The sequence below is a fragment of the Branchiostoma lanceolatum genome, chromosome 12 (assembly GCF_035083965.1).
Source record: "Branchiostoma lanceolatum isolate klBraLanc5 chromosome 12, klBraLanc5.hap2, whole genome shotgun sequence".
Taxonomy (NCBI): Eukaryota; Metazoa; Chordata; class Leptocardii; order Amphioxiformes; family Branchiostomatidae; genus Branchiostoma; species Branchiostoma lanceolatum.
The window spans coordinates 11,566,445-11,572,444 of NC_089733.1; positions in this window are offsets into that span (position 1 = coordinate 11,566,445).

Consider the following 6,000-nt stretch of genomic DNA (forward strand, 5'->3'; position numbering starts at 1 on the left):
TACATGCAACAACGTTTGATACATGCAGCAACGTTTGATACATGCAGCAACGTTTGATACATGCAGCAACGTTTGATACATACAGCAACGTTTGATACATGCAGCAACGTTTGATACACGCCGCAACGTTTGATACATGCAGCAACGTTTGATACATGTAGTAACATTTGACACACGTAAGAACGTTTGATACATAGTAGCAATGCTGATGACTACAACAATTAGGTCTGGAAGAAAAACATGCAAAGAAATATTTCAAGTTGTGCATTGAAATATTCAGTTTTCCTCGATGCCTTTAACTGAGCCTGCTTATCTTCCTATGCTCATCTTTAACTTTAACATGGGTATAGGAAGATAAGCAGGCTGCGTAGCATTGTTGACATAGTTTTGCCGCCGTAACTACAGCAAAGTAACGACCTTCAGGTTGCTGATGGGACATACAGTAATTGCAACCCTTTCAGAGGATAACAAGTTGTTTGCGCACAGTAATATACGCTGGCTTAGGAGGGTAATTTAACCAAGGTTGGCCCGATTTACAGATTTAGAACGTCTAACTTAAAGAGGTGGTGTAACAGGGCGGCATTATTTTAAAACCCACAAAACACTAAATGATGCAGTTCTACATTGTATGCAAAGAGAGAGAGAGAGAGCAGAGAACTAATTGCCATACGTCAGCATCTAGTAGATGGAATAAATGAATATAATTGGCAGCTACGTTGAAAATGATACAATCGGCCTTACACATGTCTGCACCCAATATGTTCGCTTGTTGAAGATTTGATGCAAAATGCTTGTGTAAGAAATGAATGCTGTAAACAATTTCTTTGGCCAGTTATTCTCAGGAAATATGATTGGCGCCATAGAGTCCAATGGTGCGTTTAGCTGCTTTATTGGTATTACTGTTAAAAGTCACTCATGATACATTCAGGAGTGCTATTATAAGTGCATTTACGTAAAAAGGATATCAGTAAGTAGTATGAAACGTTTTGATATAGCCGATGTCATCTTGCATAAAGTTCTTTTAGGTAATAAGAGTGATCGATGTATTGTGGCTACGTTTTGCAATACCATTATTCTACTAGACGGCGATCTAAAATTGATCTGTGTAATCCTTGACTTCATAATTGGAATATGATACAACATCTAAAAGTATGACTGAAAAGATAACAAAACACACAGAGGGGAAAAAAAAAGATTCGTTTTTCATTATGAAATTCGTTGAGCGCCCCGTCAAATCTGAAGCCCCCCTCTCATTGGACCCGCGGCACGCTGGCGGCGTCGCTGCGGCCGATCGAATTGACAAAGCACTCAACGACTTCCATCGACAAAAAACGAATCTTTTTAAGATTTGTGTGTTTTGTTGTCTTTTTGGTCATACTTGTACATTGTGAATGATATTCCAATTATAAAGTAAAGGGTAACACAAGTCCAGTTTAGGACGCAGTGACGCCGCCAGCGTGCCACGGATCCAGTAGAGGGGGGCTTTAGGTCGCAGGGCGGTCGTAGTGAGGTCATAGCCCGTGGACTAGAGGTAACTCATAATAGAAGGAGATTCCATCCGTAACAGTTGTGGTTCACAGGATCTAGCAGGGACTGATGGCGAGTTAGTAGTACCGCTTGGGACTTTTTAGGGCGTCTCTTTGTCTGGCCACCAGGCGCCATGTTTTCAAGAAAGCTTTGTTATGGTTTCAGAAGTTAAAAAAAACTACCAAGAATTATTAAATGATTGACAAATGAGAAACAAAGTTGAAATTAATGAGCACAGTTGCCAAACGGCGAGTTATGTTTCTTTTTTTGTCTTTATGAAGCTTAACTATAGTATACATTTTACGAAATTGAACCAAAATTGGTAGAGTTCTATTAGGAAATCTTACGTTGTAATTCACGGACATCTAATCGATTGGCCATACTTGCGAATTGTATTACGACATTAACACAATTATAATCAAGCAAGCATACAGATTAAATACTACTTGAGCCATATTGAATGTTGTAACTGAAGAAATGAATCATATGATCTTTTAAAACGTTTTTTTCTTATTGGTGCTCATAATCAGTGTCCTGAATTCGTGTGAACGGCCAGACAGAGACTAGAGAACATCAACTCGTAAATTCATGTTGTACATAGCATTTAACCAGAAAGTAATCATCTAGAAGTCTATTTTTGGATCCTATATTGCAATCCATGGAATTTCAATTAACAGACTTGACTTGTACAATATATTACGGAATAAATGCAATTTGTAAATTATATCTTAGCTATACTATATTAATTGTTGTAACTTACGGAAACATACATTCTCATTTTTCCTCTTTTAAAGTTCAGTCAGTTTTTGTTGGAATCCACAATTAATCAATGTTTTGAATTCGTGCACACAGTCAGACAATTGACTAGAAGTCTTACCAGTGATTTGCAGTAAACTACAGATGTATTGAGGTAAATGGGTCCCCTTTAATAGAACAATCCGATGGTAGGTGCCATCAAAGTCTTACTAACGAGACCCTAGATGAAGAACAATCCAGTTGACGACTGGCCTTGTCTTCTGCCGCGGTTAAGAATGTAAAATACATGCAGGATTTACCTCCATCTGTTGTCTGTCCTTGATGTTATTGCTGCTTCCCGCTTAACTGGGATGCAGAGACAAGAGAAGATGACTCCAGGGGATGGAGACTTTATTAGCGCGGTGAGCGTTAGGGCATCGGAGTTCCCAATCAAGACTCGATTATGAGGCAGCTTGAAGGAATGCAATCAGCAATATTCATCAGATTATCGTGAACAAGTTTGACATAGAAGTTGTACCACTTTATGTTCGTCTGAAGTGAATATAGTATTCATTACTCAAACCATACCCAAACCGGATGTTTAAAACCTGTTTGTTTTCCATATCTTCGACCGTAGGATGGAAAGTTAGGACACTCCATTACCTTCTCAAACGTTGCAGCTATACTCTAAATCCGGAAATACACTCTAAATCCGGAAAACTTAATTTTTTTCTCAGTAAATTGACTAAATGGATATTCGTATACAAATTTGATGTAACGAAATGATATTAATATCCAGGTAATAATTACATGAATTCAGGGACATGGGCAGTCTGCAGAATTCTGAGGACGTCATCCAGGATTCAGCAAAATTGCGAGAACCTCAGACAGAATTTGGGCAAAATCTATATTGAATAGAATAAAAGATATTTCGCTTTAAGTTATTAATATTGTTATTCTACATCATGATGTAAGATCCTCAGTATCAAATAACATTATTGTCTTCCCAAAGATATTTCTTAGTTTTATGGGTTAAGAGTGTCTTCCCGGATTTATAGTGTCGTCTGTGATACACAGTCTGTAACTCTACACCTTGTATCTTTCTGAAGAAGACGTGGCGTGCATAATTCCTTGCATTACCCGCAGGCGTTGAGCCTTGATCATGGATCCAATAAAAACTTCAAGGGCGACGTTTTCCTTTGGGTACGATACTTGATATATACCCTATAGATCTCCCTGCTCTTATATAGGGGCGCTTTATAAAAGTGATGCATTTTATTTCCCAATGATGTTCTTCCATATATACCTTATCTTGGTCTGACACACTGACATGTCCATTAACATCGTAAGCAGTATTTCGTAACAGGTCTATACATACATAGCTGGATAAGATAAAAACTATAAATACAAACTTCTATGTCTTATAACAGAATACAGCTCTAACAGAAAGGTCCGTTTGATCAATTGAATGACGGAACGGGTTTTTAAGTCAACGTTTGCCGTTTATAGTTTATCTTTCTGTCATTTAATGCAATGTTCTAGTCAAATACATTCAAGATAAAATACAACGTTCATGGTAGAATACAACGCTGACAGAAGGTTAATTTTAAGACACGGCCGTAGGGTTTTGAGGTTAAGTCCACGTTTGCCGTTTATAAATAGTTTATCGTTCCGTCCTTTAATGCAATGTTCTAGTCAAATACTTTCAAGATAAAATACAAAGTTCATGGTAGAATATAAAGTTCATTCTAAGGCACGGAGGGTTTTGTGGGTTAAGTTCAAGTTGGCCGTTTATAGTTGATATTTTTGTGATTTGCTGCAATGTTCTAGTCCAATAATTTCAATCAGAGTGCTTGACACATTCTCTGCCCTCCGCTTCAAGCGACAAGTAACAATTGATCACTGAGACTCAATCATCGTAACCCATTTTGCAGTTCATATATTCGAGGTCAATCGTCTTATTTCAATTTAATTAAGTATCGACTTTTCAGCACTTCGTGTTTTGAGGAGTAATTGACATTCCCATCATCGCTGTACCTAGCAGTCATTTATGAGATCTTGTTGATTGATCAATATCCCATGGGAGTAGGCCCGTCATTTATTACTCTTTGATTTGGTCGTTATGTGCTCGTTATAGCGAGTTATGTTTGTGAAGGCGCGTTGGGAGTTGTGACCCGCGAAAACTGAGGACACGATAAAGGTAAAAATATAGATACTATTTTTGTACAATTTCAACGAATTTTTTAAAAAAGAATTAAGAGCTATGTTTAGTATTGATAACGTGTAGCTTGGCGAATTTGTTGCATGTTCAATTACTTAAAAATGAGTTTCATTTTGCATTTCCTCTTTTGAACTCAAATATTTTTCTTTCTTTTCATATGTGTACTAACTAATTCCTGATTCATATAGATAGTTTATGGTGTAATTTCAACCTATTTTCCTGTATCATCATATTGTTTTTTTTATTGCTTTGTTAAATTGTACATATGCAAAATAAACAATGAACAACAATTTTCTATCTATAAGTCATGCAAAGTATCCAGCACAAAGTATTCACTTATAACATAAATCCACATATCTCTCTATATTATCTTCTCATTTTTGTTAATCGATCACAGGAGTAAACCTAAGTACATATTAACTGTAGTCTGTAATGTTTTCTCACTTGAATTAAAAAAAACCCAACGAACTATCTACGATTAAAGACAACCAACAAAGAAGTGATCCTTACTGGTCTACTGGTCAGCTTCCCGTCTCATGTAAGGACGCCACCTAGGGACTACAGTGTGCCAAACACGAGGCTGAATAAATGTTTGATAAGGACAGTAACTAAATCATTAACACAAGCAATAACCAATACGTTCATTGGCAGGTAATGGGTGTAAACGCCAAAGTGGCCAAACTTATTGGCGTATTATGTATGTGCATACCAAAACTATACATTTGCCACCGATACAAAATCTACATGTAGATGGTAAGGCCGTCTTTCCTCAAGACGGCGATCGATGAGCGACCGTACAGCGACCACAATTGGTTTGTTTGACCCTTGATTTTATAATTGGCATGTGTTGCACGATTTAATAGTTTTATTCAAAAGACAACAAAACATACAAAACGGAAAAAGATTCGTTCTTTGTCTATGGAATTTGTTGACAGATCTGTCAAAGCTTTGGTCTCTTAGCGGTCGCAGCGGTCGTAGCCTCTAGTGAAAATGAGGTATGAATGAAGGTCGATATTCAAAAGTTCAAAATATTCCTAGTCTTTCGATTTGCTATAAAGCGTTAAGCTACATTTCAACAAAAGAAGGGATATAATATATCGGGCTAGCTCGGAATATCACCTCTATTCTGTCCCCAAGCGCAGGAGTTCTCGGTTCAACCGAGGACATTGCCGTGGCAGTGGGTGTATTCTTCAAAAGGCATCACGCAATCACCGAAAAGCCCGGAGACCTGTTTCCCAATCCGATGGACTTTCCTCTTGAGCCGCCCGCCCTCCCACAGATTTGCCGACTAAGCATGAGGACGTGACTAAGATTTGATGAACACTCCACGAATGGAAAACTGTTTTATTCACTGATCCGTTCCTGACGCCAGAAATTGGTTACATCACCAGGATGTGCATTTTGATTAAACCAAGATGTCTGCGGTAGTGCATAAAGTGTGATTATGTTGAATTGTATTGGATACAAAACGAAGATTGTGATTGGTAGGTGAACAAATGGGAAAACCCGTGTTCAAA